Raw genomic sequence first — 13,481 nt, 5'->3', positions numbered from 1 at the left:
CGTTCAACAAATTTATTCATGTACTCCTATTCTTATAAACGATTTACTTCTTCTGATTTAAAGATATTCTGAAGGATCGCAATAGTTTCACAAATATTTCAAAGGATTTGATGGAATTCCAAGTGATTTTTAGTGACTTTAAAGGATTTGAAGAAGCCCTTGAGGATTTTTAACGATTTCTAAACTTTTTATAGGATTTTATAGAATTGTAAACGCTGATTAGGGACGTGAAGTTATCTAAAAAGATTCCAAAGGATTTAAGGGAATTGCTTAAGATTTCAAAGGAATTTACAAAGTTTCAAGGGAATCTCAAGAGGCATAAAACATTTTTTCTATTGCACTATCTTAATATCCTGATTAACTATTTACCTTCTTTCTCTCTCTCTCTCTCTCTCTCTACATTCATTACCTTCAAAATCTCTTATATTGTACAAGCTTTCTACGCGTCATCCACAAGAAAGTTATTTCCCTTCTCTTCTTTTAACCTTGATTTTTCTCCTATATTCTTCTTCACTACTTTTCCTTTTTTTCTACATTTTCCCAATTCCCTTCTCACCTTCTTCTTATCTTCACATTTCTAATCCTATTCACTTCTTCTAATACTTTCTTCATTTATCATATCATTAATTCCATTTTTCGTTTACATGTCCTGCTTCTATTTTAATATTACGTATATTTTCCTCAAATTGTTCTTTTCCTCATAATGACCAACCCCCTCTTCCTGTTCTCTTTAACTTCACTTCCTTCGCATCCTTATTCGTATTACTCAATGATTTTATTCTCTCCCTATTTAGTAGCCTGTCTTTGGACTTCCTCCCTTGCTCTCCTCTCCATTTCCTTGCTTCTCTATCTTCCCTTCTCACATTGTAATCTCCTTCTATTTAAAGCCGAATCTCTTCTTTAGTTTCTTCTCTTAGTTTTCTTATCTCCACTGATTTTTTTTATATCATCGTTTACATACAACCTCACTATCTATCACACCTCTCCTACCACCATGGAGAAAAAAGAATATTAACTCTTGGTTTTCTTCATTTATCTACTCCCTACCCTTCATTTCTATACGTTGCGTTGTAACTCTTATTACCAGTCCTTCCATTGATCTACTCAGATTACTCTTCCTATTTTAATTTTTAACTGGCCATCTTTAACCTCTTGATAAAATTTCCCTTACTCTTTCCCTTCCCTTCTTATCTAGCCTCTACCATTACTACCTCATCCTATTGTTTCAAATTTCTTATAAATTACCTATCTCTTGTTTCGGTCATTTTCAGAGAGACGCACGACAGAGTTAATGTCGCAGAGTAATTTTAATGTCAGAAGAGTAGATAGAGGAAGACGAAAATGGGCAGAAGAGCAAGAAAGGAAATCTAAAGGCAGAATACTAAATGAGGAGATTAAATTTTAGATGAATAACGGAGGAATAACACTCAGGAAGAGGAAAGGGCAGGGTTATTAATTATGTGATATTGGAGGACACGATAAGAAAGGTCAAGAAACTAGAGGTAGATTATGTAGATTTGATTTACTTCACCGTATCAATGACATTTGAGGGAGGCAAGAATAATAGGAAAATGGTTCTAAAGATAGTCAAGGTGAAGAGATCAGAAAAAGGGAGTTGGTCAATAGAAGGAAAAGAAAATTTAAGAAGAAGGTTAGCAATTCGAAAATAGGAAGGAAAAAGAATGAAAAGGTGGAACTAATGAAATAATTATTAATAAAATAATATCATAGAAATAACTTTAAAAAATACAATGAGTATTTGGAAGCACAGAAAATGAAGTTAGTAATAAAGGAGGTAGAAGTGGATGAATTTTGGAAAGTAAATGAAAGCAGAAGGAAGTGGACAAGGAATTAATAATATGGAAAAAAATAATAATGGACCAAAATGTATGAGCAGAAGTAGGAGTGCAGTGAACGGAGATATATAATAAAAAAGAGGAAAAAATTAAAAGGTTTGAAGAAGAAGCGGAGAAGTCTAGGACGAAAAAATATTAAACTAAAATGAGATAGAAACGGTGATGATAAAGATGGAGATAAAAGAGGTTTTAATAGAGTATTGGTAATTTTTAGAGACGAAGAGCAGGGTAAAGGTAGCAGAGCTAGTGAAATATTTCCGGTTGGTGAGAGGCGTAAAAAAAGTGTTTGATCTGAACCTACTTTCATTTAATATATTATCCTGAGTTTTCGAAGAAGAAATGAAGAAAAAAAGACGGGGAGGAATTAGGATAAGAAAAGGAAATGTATAACTTCCAGCGGACAACATAATATTAGTGGTAAGAATTTAAGTGATGGTGGGTTTAATTACATAATTGATACTTAAATGTGTAAAAGTAGAATCTACATGAAAAAAGACAAAGATAGGAGGTTTAGTTAACAAAGTATAAGAAAAGAAGAATAAAGACAGGTTTAAGGAATAGAAAGAAGTTAGAATAAAATAATTGAAGAGGATGTAATTGTTTTATAACCCCCTAGGTTATGAAGCAAAGATATGGAGATAGAAAGAAAAGGGAGATATTGAGAGAAAAAAAGCACGAAGTGATAAAATTACATAATGGAGGATGAAGAAGAGACTGTATGCTTAAGGGGAAACTGAAGTAGACGAAGTGTAAAGGAGGTAGAAGAGAGGAGAGGAAACGCGATAAAATTAACTAGATAGTTAAAAGAAGATTAAGTGTTCTTGAAAGATAGAGATATAGTAGAGAGGACTGGAGTGGACTGATAAATAAAATAGTACAATAATAGTTAGATAGGAAGTGTATAAAAGAGAAAAGAAAGAGAAAGAAAGCCGGCGAGAGAATAGGGTAAACATTTTTGTGGAGGTAAGGTTGTTTGAGGAGTAGACCAAATCATTGGAGGAAAGTGGAATAAAGAATTGAAATGAAAAAAAAAGTAAAACGGGAGTAATATAAGCCCAAAAGGGAGGCATTAAAAATAAAGAAGAAATCATTGCTTTCTCAGGAGAGTTCGCATTCATCTTTTAGCCTTCATGTCAGCTACTAGGGTGAGATAAAAAAATATAAATAAAACCTGGCTGTGCCAGGACTCGATAGAAGTCACGCGACATATAGGACAAGGAAGTAGAAGTGTTGAGGAGGAAGGAGGGATGGAAGAAGTACTTCTTTGCGCCAATCTTGTTGCTTCGACACGCCATCGGCTAAAAAAGAGCCCCTGCTCTTCTCTGCCAATGGAGCGTCACGCTGGTTGGATTGACCTCTTGGAAGATCGGCGGACATCTGCCCGTCTATCTCGGTTGGGCTGAGCCATGGCTGAGCCACGACTTGACATCTTGACCTGCAAGCGTTTCACGATACATGAAGAGGTCACTGAGTAACGCTGAAGATCGCTACTGAGAAAATCGAATACCCGCCGTTTAACAGGAACGAACACGAACAGCCAATGGATTAATCGCTGAAAGTGTGAATCGACCCGTTTAGGTCTAACTCGTGCAATAACTTGTGAGCATCCATGTGAAACATTCGATCTGATCAGCTTCACTTTCCAATTTTTTCAGCTGCTTTAATTATTCGAAGAACAGAAAAAAACTAAGAAAAAAATTTCTTGCATGTCTTTTTTTAGAGGATTAAATTTTTATTCGGAAAACTTCGCGTCTTTCAAAATACATGTGTTGTCATGGAAAAACAAAACAAACTTTAATCGATATTCGGGTAAAATTTATGCTGTGAAGTTAATTTTTGTCTCAGGTAATTTTTGCCTCGGAATCAAGGTAAATTTTATCCTTCGTTTTTTTCTGTGAGTGTAATATTAACCCTGGTTTCTGAGTAATCTTTACTTAAAAGAAAAATTACTTTTACGTGCTGAAAAAACATAATTTATCGATATTAGCAGATTATTTTACTTATTGACAAAACAAAAATAAAATGAAAGAATGTACTTTAATTTTAGGCAGAACTTTTTGTATCCTCTTCAAAGATTTAGTCCTAAAACAAAAGTGGACTCGTGGTTCATTTTATAAAATAATATACCATTATGATGGAGCTTGGGGCTTAAAAATAAAAATTATAATAGTATAGCCATGGGGGCGGGGGGTATAAGTGAAAAAACGTTACAGACTTAAAACACTTTAAAAATAAACCAAATAAAAAAATTTAAATACATTTTTGGGTAGAAGTTCTTTTTTATTAAAAGGCTGCTATTATATTTTTTGTTCAGAATTTATCTCGTTTATTTAAAAATTCTATTATTTTCTATTATTCAGTTCAAATAAAATTATTTTGTTGAAAATGACCTCATATTGTTAAAAAATCACAAAAGATGCATTTTCAACTAAACAGTTGAATTTTCAAGTAATGAAAATAAATTTTTAATCAAACATGGAACAGGTAAATTTTCACTAAAAAAACTAATTTTTTCAACAAACAAATCGAATTCTTAACTAGTTTAATTCGACTGAAACAGGCGATTTTTTAACAAAATAATTCAATCCTTTAACAAAACGTATGTAGTTTGAACGAAAAAATTATTTTTTAACAAAAACAGTTTAAGTTTTATCACATTGTGAAATTTTTAACAAAACAGTTGCATTTTTTACAAAAAAGGGCATTTAAGAACAAATATTAAAATTCTAACTAAAATCATGAATCTTTAACAACAACAAATTAAATTTGAATTAAAAGAAGTTAAATTCAACCAGAAAAGCTAAATATTTAGCAAAATAGTTCAATTTTCAACCAAAGGATAAAATTCCAAGTAAAATGATAAATCTGCACGGAAAAAATTTTTTAGCAGATAGCTCAAAGTTCAAAGGAAGAGTTGAATTTTCGTTCTAAAACTTTATTTTTAATAAGAAAAAAGGATAAAGAAAAAGGATAAAAAAAGGATCACTACAAGAAATGATGAATTATTAACGAAATTCATCCATTTTTAACCAAGTGCTGGAATTTGTAACAGAAAGAGTGTAATTTTTTACTAAACAGTTGAATTTTAATCTAAAAAATTTAATTTTCAACGGAAACTGAAATAATTAAATTCTTTTGGTAAACAATTATTATTTTTCATTCAGAAATTTAAGGAATTTTTATTGAATTATTTGAAAGCATTATTTTCCAACCTAGTTGATTAATTATCTACAAAAAATATCAATTAGAAACAAAATTCATGAATTTTTAACCAAGTACCTGATTTTTCAACTAAACAGATATTATTTATTTAAAATAAAAAAATTGTTTTGAGCAAATAGTGAATCTTACAACCAAAAACATGATAACTAATTTCCAACAAAAAATGGAATATTTAAATTTTCTATTAAAAAATTAATTGGTTACTAAAAAATAAACGAATTTCTAACAAAATTGTTAAATTTTAGTACCAGAAGATGAAATTTCAATCAACATGAATTAATCATAATTTTACTCTGATTGAAAAGTAGACAAAAAGTGAAAAATTTCAGAAAAAACGCAACTCTCTAGTAATAATATAGAAGAAGATAGCTATGAACAATAAGTATTTGTTTAAACAGTTAATTTTGCTGAATTTAATTAAATGTTAACTTACTTAAACTGAAAAAAACAAAGAGTTAGCAATTTCAGAAAACACCGCAATTTGAAGCATCATTCAGATACTTGATCAATAAATATAACAACAAATTTTTTAAACAATTATGATTTTTAAGAATAATCAACTATTACCTCACTCTAATTGAAAATTGGACAAAAAGTAAAAAATGTTTTTAAAAAACAGCAACTTTCTATCTCCATTCTGAAAGAAAATTGCAAAAAACAATAATAAATTGTTTAAAAATGTATGTAAACGTTTGATCGTGAAGTAGTATTTTATATATTAGAAACAACAAAAAAAGACAAATATTTAAAAAATCCAGAAAAGCCGCAACTTGCTACTATAAAGCAACGAGAATAGTATTAACAATATAAATTTGTTAAAATAATTATTTTTCCCAGAATAAATTAAATTCTAACTCACTCTAAATAAAAAGTGGATGAAAAGTAAAACATTTCAGAAAAACCGCAATTTCTAGCATTATTCAAAGACTATATTATTAAAAATAAAGCTGGATTGTTTAAATATTTAAATGTGTTAACATTAATGAACTATTACCTCGATCTAATTGAAAATTTGAACAAAACTGGAAAGTTTTTGAAGAATGTCCGACTTTTTATCTTTATTCCCAGTAAAAAATGCTGATAACAATAATAAATTTTTTTTTAAATTTATTTTAGCATCTGATTATCAGTATAAAGCGATGAGAATATTATTAAAAATATTAATTAATTTAAACAATTTTTTTGCTATGCATTCTTAAATATTAGTTAACTCCAAGTAAAAAGTGGCCAAAAAGTAAAAAATTTCAGAAAGAAACAGAAATTTCTAACATTATTCAAAGATAATATTATCAATAATGATAAATTGTTTAAACTTTTGCATTTTTTAAAATTCATGAACTGTTATCTCAATCTGATTGAAAATTAACAAAAATTGGAAAATGTTTGAAAAAACCGCGACTTTCAATCTTCATTCTGAAGGAGAAAATTACTAAAAACAATAATAAATGATTTAAAAAATTTATTTTAACATAAGATTATCTGTATAAAGTAGTATTTTATATACTAGAAACAACAAAAATGGACAAGTACTTGAAAATTTCAGAAAAAAACCGCAACTTTCTACTGTCAAGAAATGAGAATATTATTAACAATATTAATTTGTTTAAACAATTACTTTTTGCATTCTAGCTTAAATAGCAACTTACTCCAAGTGAAAAGTGGACAAAACGTAAAAAATACCATTAATCAAAAATAATATCATTATCAATAATGATCGATTGTTTAAATATTTCAATTTGTAAACAATCATGAACTTTTACCTCAATCTGATTGAAAATTTAATAATAAGTGGAAAAAGTTTTAAAAAACCAGCGACTTGCTATCTAAATTCTAAGAGAAAATTGCTAAGAACAATAATAATTTTTTAAACAATGTTTGCGAATATCTTATTATTAGTATAAAGTATTATTTTATACATCAAAAATAATTTGCAAAAAAAAACTGCGATAAAATCATAAATTGAGCTAAAAACTCGCAAAAACTGTTTTTTCACTTATGGGATTTTTTAGGACCTTACAAAACAGACTTAATGGGCTGAAATTCAAAAAGTAATATTTAATTCGTATTCTATAGCTTATTGTGAAGGTAAATGTTGTGTTTCAACTAGGTTCAGCTGATATTGACGATTCTAAATAAGATTTACAAAAACGTATTTTTTTCTTATGGAAAATTGGTGTTAAAATTTATGGGGCTTTAGCCACCTCTAAATTTTTTTTTTAATGGATTTATTTTTGTGTTGATTTGTATAAACTTCTGGGCAATAATCATGTGAATTAAAAAAAAATACCACTCTATACTAAAAAATTCTTTTAAACGCCTGGCGCATTTTAGGCAATTAGAATAAACCAAACATTCTGAATGTTTGAATAATTCAGGTAGTTGGACACCAGATAAATATTTCGACACAAATTGATAATAACAGTCTTGTGAAAACTCCAGCTACTCCATCATTAAATCTTCAAGAAGAAAAACACATTCATTTGGGTAATTTTGAAATGATTAAAATGATTAAAACGAGAAAGTAAATAAATGTATATAAATAAATATAATTAAATTGGCCTCGCAGTAGCAGCAGCAGTAGGAGATTTCTCTCGGCGACGACAAGTAGTCCATAAGAGTAGACACCATATATAATAGAATAGTGTAGTGGACCAGAGCACAAAGCGTAAGAGATAGAGTGAAATAAAATAAAATAAAATAGAATAGAATAGAGGCAATGGGATCTATAGGTTGCCTTGCATGGCTTACGGTGGTGCGGCGCAATGCATATAAGCAGCGTTGCATTGTCGTGTGGCTGCAAGGCGTGGCACGGGGAAGCACTGATAGGCCTGCCGCGATACCGCCAAGAGTTAGTACTTGCTCCTTAGCGCAGCTTAGCTTCGCTCCTTTCCTCGCTCATCTAGTCCTCGCTCCCTCTCTACTCTCTCGCTCTCTCCCTTTCTCGTTTCCTCATACTCTGTCCTACAACCAGCTATGGTAAATTACCATAAGCTACCCAAAATTCAACTGGAAACATTTTTATAAATTATCGAAAATTTATGAAATTTTTGGTAATTTATGATTATATTACAGGCACTTTATGGTAACTTACCATAAATAGCCCAAAATTTAATTTAAAAATGTCCCGCATAAACTTTTTGTTTACAAAATCTTAGGTTTCTTCTCATTCATTATTTTGTTTTAAGAAAAGTCGGTACTTTAGTCGTCTAAATAGAACTGAATCCTAATTAGTCCAAACAGGCAAAAATGTCTGTTTGAACTCGCAAACAGTTTTATAAGAAATTGAGGATGAAACAATTATTAAAATATGGTCCGGTATTTTTACTAGTAAAGCCCCACATACATTTTTTGTTTACAAAATCTTAGGTTTATTCTTATTCATTAATTTTTGTTAAAGAAAGTTGATACTTCATGCATTTAAAATCCTAATGAGAGTCTTAGCAGGCAAAAAAGTCTGTTTGAACTCGTCAGTGTTATATAAAAAGTTTAGAAAGAAACAACTCGTCAAAATTCTGCAACAAAATTCTTAGGCTAATTCTAATTTATTATCCTTCTTTGGACCTCGTTATTACTTTAGGCATCTAAAAGAAATTTAAACCTAATGAGAGTCCAAACAAAAAAAAACCTATTTGAACTCGCAAATTTTTTTTCCCATTTGATGAGGAAACAACTCGTAAAAATACGGTCGGGTATTTTCATTAGTAAAGTCCCACATAAATTTTTGGTTTGCAAAATCTTAGCTTTATTATAATTTATTATTTTGTGTTAATGAAAGTTGATACATTAAGCATTTAACATCCTAATGACAGTCTTAACAGGCAAAGAAGTCTGTTTGAATCCGCAAAATTGGTATAAAAGTAAGAAAGAAGCAACTCGTAATAATGCTGTCCGGTATTCTTAACTCTAAAGTCCCACTTCATTTTTTTTCAAAATTAAGATTTATTCTAATATATTATCTTGCTTCAAGACGCGTTGGTACTCGCAAATGTTTTATAAAAAGTTAAGAAATAAACAACTTGTCAAAATTCTGTCTGGTATTCTTACTAGTAAAGCTCCATTTGATTTTTTGTTGCAAAATTTATGATAATTCTAATTTATTACCTTGCTTTAAAGAAAGTGGGTACTTTAGTCATCTAAATGAAGCTAAATTCTAATGGAGTCTAAACCGACAAAAAAGCCTGTTTAAATTTTCAAATTCTTTTTTGAAGTTGATAAATAAAAATTTTGTGAAAATACGGTACGATATTTTCACCAGTAAAGTCCCACATAAATTTTTGTTTTACAAAATCTTAGGTTCATTCTTATTCACTATTTTGATCTAAGAAAAATTTATACTTTAGGCATCTAAATGAAGCTTAATCCTAATTAGAGTCCAAAAAGGCATATTAATGGAAGTCCTCACATAAAAAACCAGTCTACTTGAACTAGCTAAATTTTTATAAAAGTTAAGAAAGAAACTCGTAAAAACGCTGTCTGGTATTATTACGAGTAAAGTCGCTCTTATTTTTTTTCAAAAATTTAGGTTTATCCTAGTTAATTATGTTGCTCCACGGAATCTTAGTACTTCAGCAATCTAAATGAAACCTAATCCTACTGAGAGTCCAAACATACAAAAAATCCTGTTTGAACTAGCAATATTTTTTTTTTAAGTTAAGGAAGAAACATCTCTTGAAAATACGGTCGGTTATTTTTACTAGCAAGTGCCACTTAAAATTTGTTTTTTGTGTACAAAATTTATATTTATTCTCATTCATTATCTTGCTTCAAGGAATCTTGGTACTTTCGGCATCTAAAAGAAATTTAATCCTAATGAGAGTCCGAGCAAACAAAAAAGCCTGTTTGAACTCGATTGTTTTTTAAATTAAGGAAGAAACATCACGTAAGAATACGGTCAGGTATTTTTACTAGCAAGTCCCACTTAAATGTTCTTTTTTGTATGCTAAATTTATATTTATTCTAATTCATTACCTTGTTCTAAAAAATCTTGGTGCTTTAGCCATCTTAATGAAGGTTAATCCTAATGAGAGTCCAAACAGACCAAAAATCCTGTTCGAACTCGCAATTTTTTTTAAGTTGAGAAAGAAACATCTCTTAAAAATGCTTGGTACTTTAAGCATCTAAATAAAACTTAATCCTATTGATAGTACAAACAGGCCAAAAAACCTGTTTGAACTTGCAAATTTTTTTTACGGTTGAGAAAGAAACATTTCATGAAAATAAGATCCGTTATTTTTACTAGCAAGTCCCATTTCAATTTGATTTTTTGTGTTCAAAATTTAGATTCATTCTAATTCATTATCTTGCTGTAAAGAATCTTGGGGCTTTGAGCATCTTAATGAAACTAAATCCTAATGAGAGTCCGAACAACCAAAAAGCCTGTTTTAACTCTAATTTTTTTTTCAAAATTGAGGAAGAAACATCTAGTAAAAATACGGTCCGTTCTTTTTACTAGCAAGTCCCATTTCAATTTGGTTTTTTGTGTTCAAAATTTAGATTCATTCTAATTAATTATCTTGCTCTAAGGAATCTTGGTACTTTAGCCATCTTAATGAAGGTTAATCCTAATGATAGTCCAAACAGACCAAAAATCCTGTTCGAACTCGCAATTTTTTTTTAAGTTGAGAAAGAAACATCTCTTAAAAATGCTTGGTACTTTAAGCATCTAAATAAAACTTAATCCTATTGACAGTACAAGCAGGCAAAAAACCCTGTTTGAACTTGCAAATTTTTTTTAAGGTTGAGAAAGAAACATTTCATGAAAATAAGATCCGTTATTTTTACTAGCAAGTCCCATTTCAATTTGGTTTTTTGTGTTCAAAATTTAGATTCATTCTAATTCATTATCTTGCTCTAAAGAATCTTGGGGCTTTGAGCATCTTAATAAAACTAAATCCTAATGAGAGTCCGAACAACCAAAAAAGCCTGTTTGAACTCTAATTTTTTTTCAAAGTTGAGGAAGAAACATCTCGTAAAAATAAGGTCATTTATTTTAATAGCAAGGTCCACTTAAATATTGTTGTTTTTTTTTTTCAAAATTTATATTTATTCTAATTCATTACCTTGCTCTAAAAAATCTTGGCACTTTAGCCATCTTAATGAAGGTTAATCCTAATGAGAGTCCAAACAGACCAAAAATCCTGTTCGAACTCGCAATTTTTTTTTAAGTTGAGAAAGAAACATCTCTTAAAAATGCTTGGTACTTTAAGCATCTAAATAAAACTTAATCCTATTGACAGTACAAACAGGCAAAAAACCCTGTTTGAACTTGCAAATTTTTTTTAAGGTTGAGAAAGAAACATTTCATGAAAATAAGATCCGTTATTTTTACTAGCAAGTCCCATTTCAATTTGATTTTTTGTGTTCAAAATTTAGATTCATTCTAATTCATTATCTTGCTCTAAAGAATCTTTGGGCTTTGAGCATCTAAATGAAACTAAATCCTAATGAGAGTCCGAACAACCAAAAAAGCCTGTTTGAACTCGAATTTTTTTTAAGTTAAGGGAGAAACATATCGTAAAAATACGGTCAGTTATTTTTGCTAGTAAATTCCCACATAAATTTTTGTTTGCAAAATATTAGGTTGATTCTAATTAAATATTTCGTTTTAAGGAAAATTGGTACTCTAAGCATCTAAATAAAACTGAATCCTAATGAGATGCCCACTGAATTTTTTTCTTTCTCGCCAAAGAAGATTCCCTGATTTTCATGATTGCTTTTCTAATGTGGGATAAAATATGTACATATATCAGACTGTTCCACATGAGATGGCTTCACACCCACTGGTGGAAGGAAGTCTCTAGTAAATATAAATCATCGATTTGATGAATGCGAGTTTCATCTGGAGAATTTCCTCTACAAATTTTACCCTAACTCTTAAAAGAGTGGGTTGAATAATGCAATGATGAATTTGCACTCTCTTCAGTCATTCATATCTCGCCGATGTAGGCTTCTTTGATTTAATTCAATTTTATTATAGATCTTTATGACTACTGTTTAGACTTTTCCCACTAGTGTTATTGCTTCCTATTTTCAGAAGCAATAACTCCGGAGGGATCAGATTTTGAGTTAGAACGTTGATTTTTCAAACAAGACAGTTGAATTTTCAACCACGAATTTTTCTGACAAAAAGATGGATTTTTAATCCAAAAAGACAATTTTTCACCAAAATGGATCCCAGCGATGGATTTTTAAATCAAAAAAAAATTTCTACCAAAATTTGTTCTGAAAAAAAAGATGGATTGTCAGTTCAAAAAGACAATTTTTTAACGAAGTTGAACTTTTAAGGAGAAAAGAAACATTTTTAACAAAAAATAGACAAAAAACATGGATTTTCATTTTAAAAAGACAGTTTTTTAAGCAAGGTAAACTTTTAAAGAGATATGGCTTATTTTGAACGAGATGTACAAAAACGATGAATTTTTAATTTAAAAAAAAGTCTCAACAAAGCATTCAAATTTTCGACCAAGGACGAATTTCCAATACATTTCTATAAATAAATAAAATAAATAAATTTTCAACTAAAACTACGAATCTTTATCTAAACAAAATTATTATTATCAACAAAGAAGTTTAAATTCTAAACCAGACGGTTGCATTTTCAACCAATAATTTTTCTAATGAAAAAGATAGATTTTAAATTTACAAAGACAATTTTCTAACAAAGTTGAACTTCTAAAAAAATACGACGTATTTAAAAAAAATAAATAAAAATGATGAATTTTTAATGCAAAAAGAGAAATTTTCAACAAAGCATTTGAATTTTCGAACGAGGACGAATTTCCTATGAATTCCTATAAATAAAGTAAATTATTAAGCTTTCAACAAAAAGTCGAATGTTCAACCAAGAATTTTTTGTTGACAAAAAAAAAGATAGATTTTCAATTCAAAAAGTCAATTTTTTAACAAAGTCAATTTTTTCAAGAGAAATTACGCATTTTTACCAAAATAGACAAAAAAGATTCATTTTTAATTTGAAAAGATAAATTTTTTTATAGAGCATTGAATTTCTGAACAAGGATGACTTTTCTATAAATTCCTATCAATAAATTAAATGACTAAATTTTCAACAAATGAATTGTACTTTCAACAAAAAGGATTATTTCTTAACACAAGGAATAAATAAATAAAAGAAATTTCACTTTCAAACAAGACAGTTGAATTTTCAATAAAAAAATTTTCTGACTGGAAGATGAATTTTGATTTCAAAATTACAATTTTTTAACGATGTTAAACTTTTAAGAGAAAATGACGAAGTTTTAATAAAATAGAACAAAAATATTGGATTTTTAATTCAAAAAGATAAATTTTCAACAAAGCATTCGACTTTTAATTTTAATTTTGGAAAATCTAATTTGTACCAAAAAGATTAATTTTATACCGCAAAATAATATTTATAATGAAATA

The sequence above is a fragment of the Belonocnema kinseyi genome, chromosome 9 (genome assembly GCF_010883055.1).
Source record: "Belonocnema kinseyi isolate 2016_QV_RU_SX_M_011 chromosome 9, B_treatae_v1, whole genome shotgun sequence".
In the NCBI taxonomy this organism is placed as follows: domain Eukaryota; kingdom Metazoa; phylum Arthropoda; class Insecta; order Hymenoptera; family Cynipidae; genus Belonocnema; species Belonocnema kinseyi.
Note: the sequence above shows the minus strand (reverse complement) of the source record.